The following is a 22,300-nucleotide window of genomic DNA, read 5'->3' as shown; positions in this document are numbered from 1 at the left end:
GAACCGCCAAATGTTTCCGCACTTATGTTCCGGGCCTTGTTTGTATCAAAGTGACCAAAGCGACCCCTCTGGGGGATAATTATGGGAACCGGGTCATAAACTTTTGTGTTCAATGTAACTCTATGGGATAACCATGTATAAAAGGAGCGATCCGCAGAACCAATTTGAAGCAGACGCTCTGAACTACACTTGTTGTACTTCCGTGATTTCTGTGTTTCCCTGCAGCAAATAAACCTTGAATCTTTGACGCCGAAGGAAGTGTCCCGTGTCTCTGTGATTCGTACGCCGGAGCATGTTACCCACGAAGGTTTCAGGTGTTGTGCCCTGGCACCGCTGGGTTCTAAATAACCCAGTCCTTCATGGTGGTAACTGATTCTGACTGTCCCTGGGCTCTGCCTAACCAGGCCCAGGGCCAGTGCTATGCTGAAAACACACTTAGAATACCGTGAAAATACCTACATACACGAGGGTACACTATGGGTTAGGGTAACCATATGATTGGCATGACCTCCCCTATAACTCCTTAGTACATAATAGGGCAGGTTGATCAAAACTACCTCTAAGTCCCCAGTATGTAATAGGGCATGGCAGTTTAGAGGCCAACTACCCTCTCTGCACTTGCATGAGTACACTGCTGAGGCCTGAGGTCAGTTTAAAATCAGCCCAGTGTTGCAGGACAGCTTTTAACATGTAGATTGTGCCCCAAATCGACTATGGTGTTTGGGCCACTTAAAAATTATTTAATAAACTACAATATTTTGGCATATTAGGTAAACCCAGGGTCTCCCCTGGATGACCAAGAGGTGGGGGGCAGATACTTAAGGAGCACTCTTATAAAATAGATTTTATGTGCTTTGGGTTTAGTGAAATTGCACATTTACTTCCCACATTGTAGTAAAGGTCTTCCCAAAATAGACTTTTGTGCTAGGAACACTGTGGAGTGAGGATCTGCAATATTTTTACATAGTCAGAACCCTTAAAGTCTCCCCTAGATGTTCCAGGGGTGGGGGCTCTTGTAGATATAGGCAGGGTCCCTATAACATATGGTTTATAAGCCCTGGTGTTGGAGGAATTGTCCATTTAATTTCCCCCCATTGCAGATCCACAGCCGCATATGTCAACATGGCCAGAAGTTATTAATTAACAACTCCTGCCAGAAAACACAGAACATATAATTCAAGGATATGCTATTATTGAATTTATCCTAAAGTGTACAGACAAGAAATTGTAAGACTTTCTTGTCTGTAAGTCAAACTTAAGTCTTACAGTGAGCAGTCCTGATTGGTCAGAGTTAAGTGGAATAGCCAGGTTGCTTTGATAAGGTGATACGTAGCCCCTGGGGTGAAGAGACAATCTGGGAGGAGAGGGTTCTGCTGAATAGGTATGCCAGGGAAAGGGGGAGGGGTCGTAAACCATGATCTTCAAAAGAAGGAGGGAACAGTCAGAAGAAGCCAGTTTCATTTACACCCCTACTATTTGAACCCAGCCAGATGGCAGGCTTTAGGATTGAATGTGCAGATGCCAGGGGGAGGGAGAATATGGCGATCAACCATCCTGGAGGTTGTTTAGCTAGCTCTTGCCTCTCTGCTGAGACTTCAATCATATTACCTTTTGGTGAAATAGTGCTTTCTTGGAGGCTATTGTGCCACACTTTGGTTAAATGGTCCTGCTCTAGGGTGTTGCCTTGCACCTCCTTGGACAGGAGTGCCCTCCTGTGTGACCCCAGAGAACACTGAATAGGAGTCTGAGATGTGCAGTGCCTCTCAGATCTGCTGCCTGAAATAAGAGGAAGAAGAAGGGTCCATGATGAGAAGTTTGATTTGCCCCAACCAGGATCTGCACTTTGACTGACTGCTCCTGCTGCACAATCTGGAACTACAGCCCCGTGGACCTACCTTGCTTCAAAAAGATGAAAAAGTGGACTCCCTGCAAGTTACAGGTTACCAGAGCTCACTCGGACCATCATCAACAAGATTCCCCAGTCTGGAGTACTACCAGTGGATTTGTAAGGGTTTTGTCCAAGTGGATTGTAGGAATTGAAGTCCCAAACTTTTAAGGACGATCTGTAATCTTCCAGTCCCTTGGAATACGTTTTGGACACTTTGGAACCCTCAAAGGAACTTCAGAAGTTCCAGAAGTTTGAAGCAACTTTGGAAAAAAGCTCCATAATTGGACCGACTCGACCAGGCCCACAATCAAGCACAAGGAGATAATGGACAGAGCGCTGAACCTTTTCAGACACTCACCGCGAGTCACAGATCTGAGTTGAATCCATCATCTTTCTTTAGCCCTCTTCGCAACCCTAGTTCAGACCCAGCGATATACAAAATAAGCTTGACCCAGTTCCTCATGGGAACAGTCCAGCCCGAACTGCCAAGCCAGAACTTCCCTGGACCAGAAACAAGCATCCTGGCACCAGTCTCATTGTAACACCCCATGTCAGTCAGGCTAGCTTGAATCCAGTGGCAAAGTGAGCAAGGGACCCACGTCTGGGCATACCCTGCCAACTTAGGGAGACCAAAGCAAACACACAGAGATGATGGACGGAGCACTGACACTCACCCCCAGTCACAGGTCTGGGTTGAATCCATCATCGTTCTTTAGCTCACTTCATCGCCTCAGTTCAGACCCAGCCATATGCAAATCAGTCTTGAGCCTGTTACTCATGGGAACAGTTCAGCCCAAACTGCCATGCCAGGACTTCCCTGGACCGGAATCATGCTGGGGATCCTCAAGGTTCGTCCTGCTGAAAAGCTCCAGAGGTCCAACTTCCAGAGTTTGACCGGGAGCAGGTCGAAACCCATGCCAATAAACCCTCACTGAATCCAGCCTGGTGAATAGCATTGAGGGACCCCGGGAGAAAAAGCTCTGTAAATGTTTCTAAGTCCAAACATAGAAAAGGTGCCAGAGACCGACAGCAAGAGTCAAGCCGCCCACCTTCAACCACGAGACGGCCTGGATCTCTGGTTTGCACCGCTGGAAAGCTCTGGAAGTCTGACTTCCATAGGTTTGACTGGGAGCTCGTCGCAAGGCAAGCCAGCAAACCCTCACCGAATCTGGACTGGCTGATGGCTTTGAGGGACCCCGGGAAGAAAAGTCCAGAAAAGTTTCTAAGTCAAAAGGTAAAAACTTTGACTGAGACCTACCGCGAGTAGTAGGCGTGCAGGGCTCCATTGTGGTTGGCCTGAAACTTTGACTTTGTCCCGGTCTAGCGCGACCAAATGTCCGAATAGGCGATACAGGTTTCTATGTGATATATAGTACTGCATCTTTAAAAAGTCCATCTCCAGTTCCCTACATTGGATTGTTTTCATTTAGATGTCATTTTAAAAATAAAAATATTTCCTATTTGTATTAATTGGTGTTGGATTTTTATTGTGTGTTGTGTCTTATTTATTTACTTAAGTGGTGTTTTTAAATACTTTACATACCTGTCTCTGAAGTTAAGCTTGTCTGCTCGAAGCCAAGCTACCCAGGGCTGAGCATGGGAGTACTCTTCTGAGGCCTCTCTGATCCCTTGACTTTGTTAGTGGCCTTATTGCCAGTGGTAGATATACATTTACCACTACTAATAATCCACTTTCGAACAGTAAAGCAAAGCAGTCCAAGGCGTTAAGAAGGAGGTGTGTGGACGAGAAACTCACAACTTTAAAGCACACATAGTAACACTTAACACATTGAAGCTGAGCTGCTGTATTTATTTTGAAAAAGAAAAAAGCATTTTCATTCACATGCAGCTAAATAATAACATACAATAAAAAAGTAGCGCAATTAACCCCAGGGGACAAGTAGAAAAGAAGGGATGGGTCTCTGTTTCGAGGGGGTGGAGCCAAACTGTCCGAGTCTTCAAAACATCATTTCACAATAGGTAGACATGCCTTAAGGTGTAGCTTACACCACAGCCACCCTATCACATAAAAGGAAAAGGAGACAAAGGGAATCACGTTAACACACTATATAAAGCGACATCTAGAGAAACTTGGGGTGGGGCATCCACAGAGGGCAAATATGGACCGACATTTGACTCCATTTCCCCCTATGGCTGAGATACCCGCCACCCCCTCTCAACACAATCCCCAAGAATTGGGAAACCGGAAACAGTTCTTGAACTTTTGGAAGGCGGGAAGGGAGTTACCCTTCCCGGCCGTATTTATTAAAATATGAAACAAAATCAAAACATTAAAATAACAGTTTCATATCATGTACAATTTCATATCCACATTACGATGTTTGGCTAACCTTAACATATATCTAATACAAAGGTTCTCCTAGCCGATACTAACATCCTTACAAAAATGCATTTCAAATTGAAATTGTACATCCTAACGTTAAGGGCCAACGGCAAGGTCGTAACCGGTGTCAGATCCCTAAACCAGAACTCCCCCCTCACTTGTGAGGGGCGGCCGCACAGAGGACTGCACCTCGTGTGCCATACCAATTTCCCTTGTCTTGACGGGGGCCCCTGTTAACTCGACGCCATGTACGTGGTCGTCCGAGGACTCGTGTGAGGTGTCTAGAAGGTAGCGTAGACCCCCCTCCCCACCCTACACACTTACCACATCTGCCGTCGCAGATGTCCTGGCCCCGGGAAATTCCCAGGAGGGGCCCGTAGCCCCTCCTATCCAGGGAGGGGCCTTGACCGCCTTCCCTTTCCTTTAGGCGTCCCGTCTTTTAGAAGGGACCGCCTCCCCGTTGAGGGGCCAATGGCCACCTCCCCCCGGGCGCTCCCATCCGTAATGGGTGACGCCCCCCCCTAGGGATCTTCCAATGACTGCTCACCGATCATGACCTTACCGCCCGACCAAACAATAAATACGACAAGATTAATGACTAAAAAGCAAGAGACATTCCTACTTAAAACAGATCACGTCTCAACCTAAAACATCTAAAACATTACTAATCACTCTGATGAAAGTTTTTAATAAAGCATACCGCACAGAGTTATCCACTTTATTGCAACCGAATCATAAACTTTATTCAGAAACAACCTGCAAGCAAAAAAAAACTACTACGAAAAAACGAACTTTATACCACAACAACTTGCTGTCTTCAGGGGATGGTGGGTGGGTTCAAAATTGGCTCTTCGTTCCGTCTCGAGCTCACGTGCAGCGAGGAGGTGCAGCTTCAGAGCACAGGAACAAGAGGATGCTTCCTTGGCTTGTGGCTCCTTTTATTCTTCTCTGGGCGGGTGTGAACCCGCCTCCTCCAGCCTTCCTGGGCGTGGCGGACGGCTTCGGTGTCTAGGACAACCCACTCTTGGGCGGGAAAAAGCGCGCCCCGGCTACGCCGCTTCGGGCATACCAGCCGAGACGCGCCTCCCGCCCAAAATGGCTTCCCGGGGGGATCGGGGTACTCCACCATACGTTCGGGGGGACCGATTGGTCGCCCCTTTCCATATGGCTGAGATACCCGCCACCCCCTCTCAACACAATCCCCAAGAATTGGGAAACCGGAAACAGTTCTTGAACTTTTGGAAGGCGGGAAGGGAGTTACCCTTCCCGGCCGTATTTATTAAAATATGAAACAAAATCAAAACATTAAAATAACAGTTTCATATCATGTACAATTTCATATCCACATTACGATGTTTGGCTAACCTTAACATATATCTAATACAAAGGTTCTCCTAGCCGATACTAACATCCTTACAAAAATGCATTTCAAATTGAAATTGTACATCCTAACGTTAAGGGCCAACGGCAAGGTCGTAACCGGTGTCAGATCCCTAAACCAGAACTCCCCCCTCACTTGTGAGGGGCGGCCGCACAGAGGACTGCACCTCGTGTGCCATACCAATTTCCCTTGTCTTGACGGGGGCCCCTGTTAACTCGACGCCATGTACGTGGTCGTCCGAGGACTCGTGTGAGGTGTCTAGAAGGTAGCGTAGAGCCCCCTCCCCACCCTACACACTTACCACATCTGCCGTCGCAGATGTCCTGGCCCCGGGAAATTCCCAGGAGGGGCCCGTAGCCCCTCCTATCCAGGGAGGGGCCTTGACCGCCTTCCCTTTCCTTTAGGCGTCCCGTCTTTTAGAAGGGACCGCCTCCCCATTGAGGGGCCAATGGCCACCTCCCCCCGGGCGCTCCCATCCGTAATGGGTGACGCCCCCCCCTAGGGATCTTCCAATGACTGCTCACCGATCATGACCTTACCGCCACAGGCCGGATAGTTGACCGGCTATCCGGACCCCCCACAAAACTCCTACCTAAAGGTCATGTTGCAAACTCCTTAACCAGGCTACGAGGTCTCCTATGAGTAAAGAATTCCCCACCCGGGACAAATGGACCCCATCCTCTAGATACATATTGTCCCCCCTGATACAACCATGAGGAATCGAATGCAATGTACTGGTACGGAACAGTCTACCAAGCTTGTTAATAATCTTTTTCACAGAATGATTTATAGCAGGCACTGAATTAGCCCCCCGCCACACCTTTCGTGGAATCATATGGGACCATGCAATCGTGCCCCCTGGAACCCTCCTCGCCAACCAACTTACTGTGGATAGTATCGCTTCGAGAAGTAGTCGTCTACCAGCGGTCACCAAATCATTGCCCCCAAGATGTACTATGATTATAGATGGCGGTGACCTTGTCCGCCCTAACAAACCCTCAAGAAAAGGTTGAAACTGGTCAATACAGAGCCCGCCCCTTCCGTAGAAGGTCACCCTGTACCCGTATTCCCCAGCTGTGTGAATCATGTCACCTGCTTTGAATACGTCCCCGGCACGCCTCACGTATGAGTGGCCCACGACCCACACCACTTTTTCCTCAGCCGGTGATCTCTGACCGCTGGTTCCCAGGTGTCGGGCCGACTGCACAGTCCGCCCGCCTCGTAGGTTTGCGAAACTGTAACCAAACAAAAAACAAGAAGCGTGAGTACATGATATCAGCTTCACAACATGTGCAACCGCACATACCTTTTGTAACAATTCGAGGACCAACGCCCCAACTGTTTCACTTTTTCCACACTCAGACCCCTGGCTGTAGCCTCTGTAGCAGCCCCTATCCGGAAGGAATGAGTCCCAAACTCGCCCGGGTTCAGGCCCGCGGCCGAAATTGCCATTGCAAGCACCCGCTGGAACTGAAACTTCGTCAGTGGGGTGGCATCTGCATGCCTCAGCAAGGTCCCTCCCCATGATGCCGCCCTCTGCGCCAAATACTCCTCAACGCATGCAACCGGGCACATGGGAGATCCGGGCATCCGCTGGACCACTACACTATCCCCGACCGCGCCTTGATCGTTCTTGGACCTGACAAACGAGAGAATCATCGTCTCCCCCTTTACTTGAATGTGCTCTCGGCACAGTCCATCCCCCGTATCCTGCTTATTTTTTGCCACCAGTTCGCTTACCCGCATAGCCCCATGAAATGCCAATGCAAAAGCGGCCCGGAATAACACTGTTTCCGACTGGGATGAACATGTAGCAGGGAGTACGGACAGTAACAGGGCCAACCTATCCAGACCTATCGGGTGCCTTTCATCTACTCTGCGACCCTCAAGGCGTTGCCACCCACGCAGCGCTTTATGTACCACGAAAGACGCTGTAGGGTCCTGGATACCATGAGCCCGCGCCATGAAGGAAATGGCGGCCCGATGCCTCTGGGCCGTGGCCACCGATTTGCCTGCCCTGCGTAAAGACAGTAAAAACTTTATGACAAATTCTTCCTGACCCCAAAGCTCTCCCCTAGCAGAACCCAAAAAGGACCAATAGGAACGGAACGCCCCTTCATATGCCTTCCTTGTCCTGGGTGCTAAACTCTCTCCCACGAGGTTTTGTAGTTTGGGGCACCGAGAGACCAGAGAGCTTCGGGAAATGGTGCCGCCACCGGGTCCGCTGTGGGCAGAAAACCCCAGAAGGCCTGCATACGGAAACGAGAAAGCGCATCAGCAGCCTGATTCAGTACCCCTGGCACATGCCTCGCTCTAAAGAGCACGTTCAATTGCATACATAGTAAAACAATTTCCTTGAGCAACCTCAGGATCCACTTGCATCGCGCTGCCTGACTATTGATACACTCAACCACGGTCATGTTATCAGACCAGAACACCACAGAGTGATCCCTAAACCCCTCAGGCCATGTTTTCAAAGCCACCAGAATAGGGAACAGTTCAAGAAAAGCAATGTTACTTGTAAGTCCACACTCGTGCCACCATGACGGCCACGTTTGAGCCGACCAGTGATTGCCAAATATGGCGCCAAAGCCTATACTCCCCGCCGAATCTGTCCACAGCCCCAACTCTTCGGAGGACACCGCCGGCTTCGTCCAGACAACCCGACCATTGAAGTCCGCCAGGAATGCCAACCAAATGCGCATGTCCTGGCGAATCTCGGCCGAGAGCCTCGTGCGGTGATGCCCCTCTTTAAGACCGACCATGGCTTGTGCAATCGAGCGGGAAAAGGGGCGGGCCATTGGCATTATTCTAAGGGCAAAATTCAACTGCCCCACAGTCTGCTGTAATTGATGCAAGTTCACCTTAGTTTCTCTAATACATGCTTCAAGCGAAGCCCTGAATTTCCGCACTTTTTCTTCTGGCAAGCGGAAGCAACCTTCTTCCGAATCGAGCTCTATTCCAAGAAACTCGAGTGAAGTTGAGGGCCCCACAGTCTTAGCCGGCGCCAATGGCACACCAAACTGTCTCATCAAATCACAAAATTCATTTAGAGCCTGTGCACATTCTGTGTCCCCGGCTGCCCCCAGAAACAGAAAATCGTCTAGATAATGCATGACATGCTGAAAACTCGTAATCCTTGTGAATGCCCATTGCAGAAAACAACTGAATTTTTCGAAATAAGCACACGATATGGAACAGCCCATTGGCATACATTTATCCATGTAATAGTGCCCCTGAAACATAAAGCCCAGGAGACGCTGATCGTCCGGGTGTACCGGGAGCAACCGGAAAGCGGACTCAATGTCAGATTTGGCCATCAGCGCTCCGGGCCCCAGGCGATTCAACATGGCGACTGCACCATCGAAGGATGCGTACCGCACCGAACAAAGCCCTGGGTCTATTGCATCATTAACCGACAAATCCCTCGGGGCTGACAAATTATGTATCAGTCTAAACTCACCCGGGTCCTTCTTGGGGACCACTCCCAATGGGGAACAAACAAAATTAGGAACTGGTGGCGCGTTGAATGGTCCTGCCACCCGACCCCGGGCTACTTCTTTCCCAATCTTTGCTTGCACTACTGCCGTATTATGCAGGACCAAAAGTTGGTTCTTACACTGCGCTTTACCCTGAAAATTCCCCACCGGGATGCGGAAACCATAAGAAAACCCGTCCCGCAGCACCCCAGCGGAGACATGATCAGGGTATACGCTGAGCCAAGGAATCATTGCCATGGTATCAACCGGTGTAGGTAAAGCCGCCCCTCGGACTATGTCAGACCTGTTTGGCGCTTGCCCTACTACCGTTATCACCCGTTTTGGCTCTGCACATGGTCTCGGGATGCGAAGACTGTCCACACCCCCCACATTCATGTCTAAACTTGCATGACCCCTGGGGCCTCGTACACTTTCCCTTGTTATAGTTCCAGCATACCCCTTTTTTACCTGTATTGCCGTTCGGCCTTGGGTGATGCTCATTACTTGCCCCTGTCCGAAAGGGGGCCCCAGATGGTTGGCGGGAAAGTTCACCCCCGCCCCCCCCCCAACAAAGGCGCCTTTAACATGCCTGATTGTTCCATTTTTTGCCAAGAAATGGAGTCGTAACAATCCCACGTCAGGCACGTATCGAACTCTTTAGCTTTACCAAAAATGTTATCATAACAAAACCACTCATTGCCAACATATGTCTGAGAATATTCCATAATACGCGACTGGTACACAGGTAACTCGGTCAACAAATCTGGTCTCCGTTCCCCCATAATCGAAGTGAATATGCCAAATGCTCTACCCCAGTTACCTATCGTCTCATCAACTCTGAAAGCGGCCATTTTAGCGCGCCAAACACTCGGATGCATGAGTTCCTTCTGAACTTTCACATGCTCAATCTCATAATGGTCAGTTAGCAAGGAGAACATGTTTACGTATTTCTCAGCCCATATCCGTTCCTTGACCTCCATCGGGATATGCTGAGCCAATTTCTCCCTTCTCGAGGGTATAGACCCCTTCCCCGCAATCGGCATTAGCTGCTTACCTGAGCTAGAAGCTGTAACCGCCGTCGCTGCCGAACTCCTGCCAGCTGCGGGTTGCTCTACTGGAGCCTGCGGGGAAACAAACGGACAAGGAGGTTTCGCGGCCTCTCGAGACTGCCGCAACTGCCTCATTAATTGCTTGGCCTCCTCAGCCGTGTCCCCCGGAGCCACGGAACGCCCGCTGCTATTACCCAGCCATGCCGCCAACTGGGCGGCCAACTCCGGAGGCATGTCCCCTTCGTCCACTGGGGTAACCACAACGGGGATCCGCTGGCCCTCGGCAGGAACCGGCGCGGGAATCTCCGCTGGTCTAGGAGGGCTCAACGGGGGAGCCTCTGGAACTGGGACCTCGTCCTCGTTTGACCCATTCCTGGCCCTCTTCCTTCTTCCGGCCGGGGCCTCCGTCGGGTTGGGTCTTTTTGGCCTTCCCGCACCGTCCCTGGCCGCCATTTTTCTCTTCATCTCTGCCATGTCCTTCACCAACATCCGGAGCATCTGGTCGGTGCTGACCTTCTTTGCGACTCTCTTGCCCGGCATTTTTCTTCGTAGGTGAAAGATCCTGAACGGGATTTGCAGTGCTAGAAGAGAAAAGAGAGAAATTACAAATTTCAAAATTGGCTCTTCGTTCCGTCTCGAGCTCACGTGCAGCGAGGAGGTGCAGCTTCAGAGCACAGGAACAAGAGGATGCTTCCTTGGCTTGTGGCTCCTTTTATTCTTCTCTGGGCGGGCGTGAACCCGCCTCCTCCCGCCTTCCTTGGCGTGGTGGACGGCTTCGGTGTCTAGGACAACCCACTCTTGGGCGGGAAAAAGCGCGCCCTGGCTACGCCGCTTCGGGCATACCAGCCGAGACGCGCCTCCCGCCCAAAATGGCTTCCCGGGGGGATCGGGGTACTCCACCATACGTTCGGGGGGACCGATTGGTCGCCCCTTTCCATTCGCAATTGGGGTCACTGCATTAACAAGTTGGTGTGAAGGAAGGAACTTCATTTAATATGAACATACACTATTCATGGAGGGGAGTCATCCACACACAGAAACAGATGGATAAGGTTTGACTCAGAAAGATAGGAATTCTTGGTTTCTACCCCCTGAATAAAGATTTCAGGTGAAGGGAGCATAGGGGTTAGAAATACTATGAACTGGAAAAGATCCTATGTGATTAAACCTAGTGATGACATGGTTGTCACTTGAGGGATAGAGTATTTTTATACAAAGTGTTGAATTGAATGGTAATGGAGTATATTGAATGAAACTCAGAAGAATGCTCCCTGGCCATTTGCATTTCCTATGCCAGGAATGTATGATGCATTTTATTTTTTGTCGGTGTAAATTTTCACGAGGGTGCTACCATGCTACAACATATGGCACATCTATAAGATGTGAGCAGTTTGCTCAATCACTATCTGTGGTGACCAATGCAGGCTTAGGGGAGCAAATAGCCTTGTTCATAATTTATTTTGAAATAGGCAAAAAACAAACGTGGATTGTTTGCTGCACAAAATTAGTACTGACCACGTCAAATACATTTTGCAAAACAGTACACCTCTAACACATATTTAACATTGTTGGAAGTGGAGAAGTGTGGCTCAATGGTTAGAGCGGCAGACCCTGATGCAGAGGTTTGGCCCGGGACCAGGGTTCAATTCCCTGCCTCGGCGGGTCTTGGGCTCAAAATTCCACGGACCTGATAATTCTCGCCTCGGTGCCTATTCCAATCATGGAGTCCCACTCTGCAACTCTGGGCAATAGCTTGCTTAATCTGCACTACGGCCCCCACAACGCTATGGATGCCTGGCCTCCATCTTGGGGGTGCCCAGGAGTGGACGCCTCACAGGGAAAGTCAGGATGGGTTCCACAGCGGTATTCGTACAAGCGCCTTGAGACCCTTGCGAATGAGTAGTGTGCTATACAAGTATCAATTTACATTTTACATTTACAAATAAGTTTAGACCGAAAAAAAAGTACAGACTCTAGAAGTTCATATCATATTATGCCAAAGATAGTGTAGGGTGGTTATGGCTCCTTGAGACTTAAGATGACAGTGCTACTTTGTGCTATTCTTATGACATCAATAATTTCTGGCAAAGCCTCAACCTCAATGATACCACAAACGTGTAGTGTGGCGTATAGTGTTAGCACAGGAAATGACCATATTTTGGGACATATTTACAAACCCCTATCGCCACCACAACATCACTTTCAGTGACGTTGTGATGGCGATAGGAGCTTCGCCTTATTTACAAGGAAGCGTTAAGCCACTTAACATGGCTAAACGCGGCCTTGTTAATAAGGCATCCTTTCATGTTGTACTTAGCGTGAAATGGGAGGGCAATGGGTGTTGCGGTGGGTGTACCACCACAATACCCATTGATTTTGACGCTGCCCCCTATTTATAACCGTGGCGTAAACAGAAGGCAGCAACAAAATTAAGCCCAGGGAAAACCTGCCCTTAAACATGCAAAATGAGGAGAAATGCTTTATTTCTCCTCGGTTTTGCTTTTTCCATGTGTGCTGCGTTGTGCAGCACACATAGAAACAGCAAATTGCCATTGATTGTTTATGTGCAGGAAGGTCTCCCATCCTGCACTTAAACAACTTCTATGCCTGCTGCATTAAGCAAAACACATAAAAGTTACAAAACGTAATTTAAAGATTGTATATATGCAGGAAGGGAGACATTCCTGCACATAAACAATCTTCCCCTCAATGCAGACACCCTTGAACTATGGTGCAAGGGTGCCTGCGTTGGCACTAGGCAGCTAAGTTCAGTGTCAGCTGAGGGAGAAATGCATGGCTGCACCATATTGTTGTAAATATGGTGCTGCCCGGCTTTTCCGAAGTGGCGGAGTGCGGCGTAAGCCAGGAAGGTGAACGCAGCCATCTGTCACTTCATTGTAATTATGACCCTTTGAGTTGTATATCTTCAGATTTTTTGACATATCTGTTTTTGCTATCTATAGAAATCTGTGCTCTTTACCCCTGCTAACCAGTTGTAACGTGCATGTGCTCCCTCTTTTAACATGGTTGATTTGGCAGAATCCTAATAGGCATATTAAACTTACTTATAAGTCCTTAGTATATGGTGCAAGGAGTACCCAGAGCTTGTAAGCTAATTGCCACTCGTGGACTACTGCAAAAAGAACAATTGATGGACAGAATGTCATACAATGTCATACAATGTCATACATTCACCCCTGTACAGAGATCTGGGCCTAAATCCATGCCATTCCAGTTTGAACCCAGCCATCTGCAAATCATTCTTGACCCAGTGCCTAATGGGAACATTCCAGCCTGAACTGCCAGGTTAGCTCCTCCCTGGACTGGAAACAAGCATCCAAGGACCGCTTTCGGGTTTTCAGCCCTCATCAGCCACGATATCCTGATTCCAGTGGTATGGAGAGCACAGGACCCACTTCTGAGCATACCCGTCCCACCGGGGTGACACATGCAAAAAGAACAATAGATGGACAGAATGCAGAACAATGTCATACATTCACCCCAGTACAGTGATCGGAGCCTAAATCCATTGTTTTTTTGCTCCCCATGCCATTCCAATTTGAACCCAGCCATATGCAAATCAGTCTTGACCCTGCGTCCAATGGTAACAGTCCAGCCTCAATCAGCTAGCTTGACTCCAGTGGCAAGGAGAGCACGGGACCCACGTCTGTGCATACCCGTCCCACTCAGGGTGACAAATGCAAAAAGCGTAATTGATGGACAGACTGCAGAACAATGTCATACATTCACCCCGGTACAGAGATCTGGGCCTAAATCCATTGTTACAGCAGCTATTCTGCCATCCTCTACAGTGGCAGTGCAAGCAAGACTTCAGGTCTACCACTGTTGCCTGACTGAAGCAGTTTTTAAATTGAAATTTGACCTGTCAAAACATACCCTTTTGGCAGGTATAAACCTTTTTTTTAAAATATATTAATAGGTCACCGCTAAGGAGGCCATATATCCCATAATGTGGGGTGCATGGTGTTTAAAAGTAGGACATATAGAAAATTAATGTTAAACAGGTCCTTACAGTGACGACCATCCAAAAGCTATTTACACTGTAGCAAGGCAGGCTGTTCCATAGAGAAACACTGGGATGCACTACTAAATAAAGGGGCAGATTTATGAGGCTGTTGCGCCTCTTTGCGCCGCAAAGCAGGCGTAGGTCTTGACGCAGCATTGTGCAGATGGTGTACCCCCGAGCCTTGCTGGAGCTGCGTCGCGTTTGCGACGCAACTACAGCAATGCGCCACATTTCCGGCACAGATGCGTCACGCATCTGTGCCGTTTTTTTGCACCATGGTGCGCCGCATTATAAATGCGGCGCACCATGGGTGGCGGAGCTGTGGCACACTGTGGCGCACGTTAACTGGCGCATCCCTGGGGATGCGCCAGTTAACATAAATCTGCCCCTTAATCTTTAACTAGGAAACACCTAGAAATATCATTCTTGAATTCTTTCTAATATTTAATAAAAGTCATATTCACTGGTGAAGTTCGTAGTTTGATAAATATCAAGAGAAGGTATTTTTCGAAACTTGCATTTTCCCTGCCTAAAGCTTCTGACGGCTAATTTGCATTAGCCTCCAGCTGCAGGCATCATGAGGTGTCCAAATTGCTCCAAGACCAGATACAAATGCCTTGGTGTGGGGAGGTGTATTGTGTTCCTCTGGTAGGAAGACCATTTGGGCAGTGCCCAGGAAATTCATTTGCTTCAAAGGGCCTGCCCTGTCACAGGCAAATGTCACATGGCACCCTAGACAGGCTCCTTCTTTTGTTCCACCAGTAAGGCAGGCACCAATTCGAGTGGAGAGGGAGGTGCCCCAAGAACTGGATTGAAGGGATCACAGAGAAGAGGTTGCTCATTTCCCTGGTCGCACCTCTGGGATGTGTATACAGATTCTCTAATTAGAGTGTTTTTAAGGCTTTTTCAATGCTAGTGACTAAAATTTTCTTTTTCTACTTATTTTTCTGTTAGTAGATTATTAAAGTAGTAATAAATGCAGGTACTTTTCTAAAGGGTGAGCAGGTGTGGACAAATATGAGTAATGTGTGTAATAGTTTCTAGAAATTGACTACATAACTGACAAATATATTTATGTTTCATATTTGCGTACCAAGCCACTGCAGATTCAAGAATAACAATGTACAGAAGCTGGAAACATTAATGGAATGTTTAACGTGCATCATAATTACAGACACATTTCTTCTGCATAACAATGTTCCAGTAGGAGAGATACTAGAATTTAAGCAATCTTCTACCTCATTTAGGGGCTGATGTACGAAGCTACTAAGCATTTCTTAATGGGCAGAATCGCTATTTTGGCCCGTTAAGAAATGCTAAATTGCCTTTTGGCATGTGCAAAGACTGTTTGTGATTCGCAAAATGCAATTAATAACCAGTAGAAATCGCATTTTGCGACACCCAAATAGGAAATTGCAAATAGGAATGTCCTATTTGTGATTTCCTATTCAAATATACTAAACATTTCCTAAATGTCAATTTGGCATGTGGGAAGTGCTATTGCCATCTAATCAAGTCAATGACAACCACGTGCAATTTTTTAAAAAAGCACTCAAAATGCTTTTTTTTAAAGTGCAATAATGTGCACACATCCACCAAGGGCATTTGTGAAATATATATGTGCACCACGTTTTTTCGGGGTGCTGCAAGGGGGCAATTTAGGCTTAAAGTCCACTTTGCTTTAGCATTTCCTAATTTGCGATTTCCTATTAGCAAATTAGGAAATGCAAAACCATTTGTACATATGGGCCCATAGAAACAAATGGTTTATTTTTACCTAAATAGCAATTTCCTGAGAGCGATTCCTAGTTTGTAGGAATCACAATTATGCAATCTCTATTTTTGTACGTACCATATTGTATTTCCTAAATAGCAATTTCTAAGAAATTGCTATTTAGCAAATGCAAAATATGTTTTCATACATCTGGCCCTTAGTGAAGAAAGCATACTATGCTCTTACCATCATCATTTTTTAAGTTTCATGTCACACTTAGTAATAACCTTTTTGAAGATTATGAGTCCATGAACTTGAGACTTTGAAAGAACAAAATAAAAAATTAAAAGTGCATGACTTTGGTAATCTCTTTCTAACCTAGTAATTATTCTAAAGTCATGAAAGCAAGAAAATCAAAGAGATGGACATAAGTATAGCCTAACACAATGCTGTCACCAGAGAAGGGGCTGTGGGTATGACATGAGATGTTTGATCATTAACAAATGCAGGGGCATATTATCAAGGGGGTTTATCTCCGCTTTTTTGACTTTAAAAGCCATGAAAACGGAGTTAAAATTATCTCCCTATTACCTAGCTGTCGCTAACACCAGTTAGCGACAGCTAGTTGGAGATAGCGACCATCTTGGGCCCCTTTTCATTAGTGATATTTATCACTAATGACATGCAAAGTGGGCGTGCCAATATGTTAGCGACTGGAAACAGTCGCTAACATCGCTATCTCCTATTACCTACTTTTGGAGATATTCTCGCTAAGCGCGAATATCTCCAAAAGCTAACACCTGCCACTGAGCAGTTCTTAGCCATGTTATCCAATGGTAGGTGGATAACATGGCTAAGAGCATTAGCTCGGTAATGCATGAATATCGCTGACTTTTCAGCGCTATTCATGCATTTCGGACGATTTTTATCGCTTAGGAGATATACCTTGATAATAGCAAGGTTCCTAAGCGATAAAAATCGCCGCAGCTCGGTGATAAAAATATCGCCGCTAAACCGACATAGCGATAATTATCGCTAGTTGTTGGTAATATGCCCCGTAATTCTTTATTTTTTTCAACGATTGTGCCTTATGTTTAGATAGACCTTTGTTCAGGTGTCAAATCACACTTTCCTCTCTTTGGAAAAATCAATACCTGTTATCTCAAAATAGATTTGAATTAAAATCTCCAACCAATATCACCAAAGTGTAAGCAAATCCATCAATAGTTGTTTCAATGTCCTTCAATACTACCTCTAATATTGTATTTTGATCATTTTACAGCAGAGGCTAATGCTAGCATAAAAACGTTTTCTACCAGTAAACATACATACTATCATGTAATTTCAACTATAAAGAGGAAATATTATGTTGATTCAGTATGAAGCCTATCGAAATCACGAAAGGGAATTGTTATGTAAGCAGTCTTACCAGAAGTGTTGAAAAAAAATTACAAACAGGAGGTATCCCAGGTAACAGTGGCAGCGGATATAACCAGTGAGGAAATCTGCAGCGAGGAGGTGGTGGTGATGGATCCATTGGGAAATTATACACTCGTGGACCTGTGTACAATAGCAGAGTTGGATGTGGTGGTGGCTATTCTGGTCTAGGAAACTACACCTGTGGAGGTGGAGGACTGTCCATCAGAAGAAACTATAGCCAGCTAATTGACTTGAAAATTGTCCTGTACCCTTTTCCAGCCCAGAAAGAACTTCTAAAGATGGAAGTTGAAGACTGCAGAAATAATTGTGCTGTGACTGAACTTTACCTCATATATACCTGACCAGAGTCATTGCACAGGATACGTTAGGACACAGTTATTGAAGATATAGTAGGGAGATAGAAGTATTTGCTTCTGTTGCTATGTCATCATCATAAGCCACTGATATATTTATGATTACCACATTATGAGACCAGCGGGGCAAATTTCACATCAGAGGTGAGGGTGGACAGCCATGCTTCATACACTGACCTAGTTCAAAGATTTTCAATAGAGTACCATTTTCTCTAACTTTGGTTAAGTATAGTGCCATAACCATAACTATAGTGGTTAAAGTTCATTTAAATTTGAAGTTAGATACCATTAAATGCAGGAAACCCAACAGTGCACATCAAGCCTCTGTGGCCACTGCTATTCCAGTGGGGGCAGCATTGTGTTTTAAGAATTTCAAAAATGTGTCAGATCATTCTTAAAAATGAGTATGCGACTCTCGAACTCTAATTTTCTCTTTATGTATTAGGAGTAGTATCCTGTAGCATGTCCAAAGTCTGCTAATTTTACTGTAGGTGTTAGGATATTTTACCTGCTTTTATTTAAAAAAAACCACAAGGGGATGAGAGGCTGAACAACCCATCGTAGCCAGGTGCTTTTCCTGTGGGCAATGCTGTTATAGCTTCTTCCATGGCTTATGGAATTTTTTATCTTCTGCATTCAAAGCCCATGGTATCCGACTTTGAGGTACAAATGGTCTGGTTGAAAGTAGATGTAGAGAGATGTATATTAGTATTGTAAATGTATCTGTAGTGCTTATTATCCCTGATGAGACATTAAAATACTTTGCAGTGAGTAACAAGCTCCTCCAGAACGTACGGCTTGTGTTTAATCCAGTGATTATTAGTTAATGAGGGTAGTCTTTTGCCATGAAAAAAACATTGCATTTATCTACTCTATTTTGTTTGTGGTAGATTAAATTAATCAGCGCTAGATGTGATCAATAGTGAAGGTTGTGTTCTTGCAGGTGGTAGGTAGGGTGAAAGCTGGACTAGAGAGGAGTAAATGTACACTTATAAAGATATAGTTTAAAAGAAGAAATTGTGAGCTATTAAATGAGGTGCTGACAATTTGAAGATCTACAACAGGGAGAGGTGAGGCGCCGAGGCCAGGGCAACTGACGCTGGAATCTGGGGACCACGGTTCGATCGCCAGTGGCAGATTAGCCCAGCACCATGTGACTCTGGGCAATAGCTTGCTTAATCTTCCCGACGGCCCCCAGCGCGTAGAGACCGTTACGGGTGATTATTCACGCTTTACAAATGTGGATTATTATTACAACAGATCCATAAATAATTATTTTATCTTCAGAATACCGCACAAGAGTTGACTCTTTCCTATGTGGCCACCATACACAAAACACAAATGTACAGCATATGCCTCTGCATGTCGACATGTATAATTTAATTATATGTATGTATTTAGATAAATGCATTTGTTTGTACACATATATATACTACTTAAGGTTAAAAAAAATATATATATTCTTATAGGTCTGATTGAACAATGTATATATTACTTATGATATATATATATATATATATATATATATATATTTTTTTTAATTTTTTTAATATGTATATAGTTCACTGCATAGTTTACATATAAATAATTTTATTAGATGCCTATGAGTCTGCTTTATTTATTTCATCATTCACAATGTGTGATAAGTTATATAAGTTCTTTTATTAGGTGTTAATGGGTTTGTTTTATTTTATTGTATCTATCCCAATGTCTAAATATTGTAGAAATTGTATCTATAAGTGCTTCACTATTGAAATATTGCGGAAAATATGAAACATATATAAATACATTTAAAAAAGGCATAAATTGTCCCCTAAAAATTAATACACAAAAAATTCACTTCATGTACAGCAACACTTGAAAGTCTGAGCTTCTAACTATTTATCCATATGTGCACATATGGGGCTTTATATAATATAACATTATATATCTTAATTATTTTCCATATACATGTATGTCTTTCTATGTAGTTATGTATCTGTATATGTATTACTTTACTCCTACTCTAGAAATACATTTGAAAAAAGACCTTCAACTCTCACCAATGCACTGCTCTATGTCTTATCCTATATCTCTCTAAATGTATTTGCTGCCTCCACTCTGACTCATCCCAAACATCATTGTACTACTATTATCTCCCTAATAACCCTTTCTAGGCTCATCCCTCCTCTATACCTTCTTTGACTCATCCTATAAATCCTTTTACTCCTATGATCTCCCAAATTAACACTCTCTATACTCTTCCTCCTCTATCCCTCCTTTGACTAATCCAAACTTTAGTTTACTACTATTATCTCCCCAATAACTATTTCTAGTCTGTCCCTTCCTCTATCCCTCCTTTGACTCATCCCAAAGCTTTTGCTACTACGATCTCTCAAATAACATTTCTAGACTCTTCCCTCCTTCATCCCTCCTTTATCCTATTAAATGCAACTAACAGACTCCACCACTCTAATTACCAACTTATATTTCTCTATACTAATCCACAACAAATCCATTTTGGGTTTTGGAACAGGGTGCTAAGTGCCAAAAAGCGATTCAACGCTTCATAAGGGGTATTAAGTGCTATATAAAAATAATTACAATTACAATGTGAATGTTTATTAAAATTACAAATTTAATTCAGAAAATACAACATAATACTATCAAGGTAAAGGCCAGCAGCACTGAAACTGTGCTCAGTCTGAGGAGATCAGTGAGCTGACAAGAATATTCTGCCTGGGTTGCCACTGCACACACTTGCCCTATACTTGCTACTCTAAGATATGCATGAAACAAACATATAATCCTGGTTCAGTAATACAATATTTAGTGTAATGAGTAAATATTTTACACAATTTATCTGATTTGTTTATTTTCAGTAAACTAAAAAGAAAGACAGAGCAATAACTGTTAGGAAGAACTTGACAAATACTTTCCTCTGACAAAGGAACAAAAGCGAAAACCTGAAAAATGTGCCATTACAACAGATGAACTGTGGAATAAGTGTAGGTAAACCAATTTTAAAGAGAACCACAAATGCTTGCCAATAAACTACATTTATTGTTAAAAGTACCAATGTCACAAGCTTAAATTTCTAATTTTTTTAACAATTTATTTTTAGGAAAGGAAGCTCACTGTAGGGTTAAGATAAGGCAGACTGTTCCGCTCACACAAGGGATATACATCCACCCATGAGAAAGCAACTATGAACGTTCTCAATGAAAATGTGTGAACTAAATCCCTGACAAATGTGCAGGGAGTACTTATACAACTGGAGAAATGCAGCAAAGACAACAGAACACAATCATGCAGCTTCAGCTGTAGACACAGACGTTTGTCCTGCTGTAGAAGAACTAAAAAATAAAGTGAGTGCATGTACTCAATATGCTGTCAGAATCTTAAAGTGATTTAATATAAATGTGTCTTAAAGCATAGTAGCGCATATGCCACCAGTTCAAGTTAAACACACTTGTTAACTACCTGTACCATAAACTCAACCAACATCATCCCAGGCATATAAAAAAAGTCACAACAAGGAGCAATGTCTTCTATTTGTCAATAAAAAAAGATTATTAATATTTTCTACACTCAAAATATGTTTAATAGTGTGGATAATCATCATTATCTTGAACACAATTCCAAAGATATTTACTCAAATGTTCATCATTCATAGTAAATTTAAAAAAATAATGTTCCTTAAAGCTATGCTCTATTATCAAAGACACTATCAGCAACCTACTATGAAGTCTCGTCAATACAAAGAATAAACAAATACACACCAATAAACATTATAATAGGTTTTGAACTTCCAGTACTCCAAACCATTACAAAATATTATCCAGAAACACAAATTCCAGCTATTTCTTCAACTGTAGCTAATCATGTTTGTGAAAACTACAACAAAATGCCCTAATAGAAGACTACACCACAAACAGTGCATTCCACAATGAAACATAATACGTAACTACACTAGCATGTATACCACCAGAAGCATTAGTCAAATGCTTTGAGTTACCATTTTGGAGAAAAGTTTTCCTAATAAATGATAAATTGGCTCCTGTCCTTTACTACTTTCAAGAACATCTGGATAGGCCATCTACATCACTTTGGATGTATTTGTCTGCCAAGGTTTTTAATATTAGTTAACTCTACAAACAAATCTGAATTTTCAAGAAAGTTAAGTTCAATTGCTGGCATGTATTCCATACCCTGCAGTTTCTAGAACAAGTCAGGAAATGCATGCATGTCTACAGCAAATATAAAGCTCTTTGGAAATGTTTAGATTACTTGACAATGATGGGATGCACTGTGGATTAGAAATATCGCATTAGCCAGTAAAAAAACAAAACTGCATTTTAATTCATAAAACAATCCCCACCATACAATTTAAAATCCAGCCCCCCAAAAAACTCCACCCCTAAAAATGCCCCCAACACAGTAACCTGCCAATGTACAGAAATAATTGAGCAAATTAAACCAACATATTATAATACAAAAACATTGCAAAATAATCAAACCCAACAGTCAATAGACAATAATAACAGTGTGTTACGGTTTTGCAAGGATTTACCAGCTATCAATTTCATTCAGAAACAAAGGTGTTAATGATTTCACAAACCCAAATACAGAATGAATATCCAGCT

Source organism: Lissotriton vulgaris, chromosome 4_1 (genome assembly GCF_964263255.1).
Source record: "Lissotriton vulgaris chromosome 4_1, aLisVul1.2, whole genome shotgun sequence".
NCBI classification, from domain to species: domain Eukaryota; kingdom Metazoa; phylum Chordata; class Amphibia; order Caudata; family Salamandridae; genus Lissotriton; species Lissotriton vulgaris.
This window is presented reverse-complemented; position numbering follows the sequence as displayed.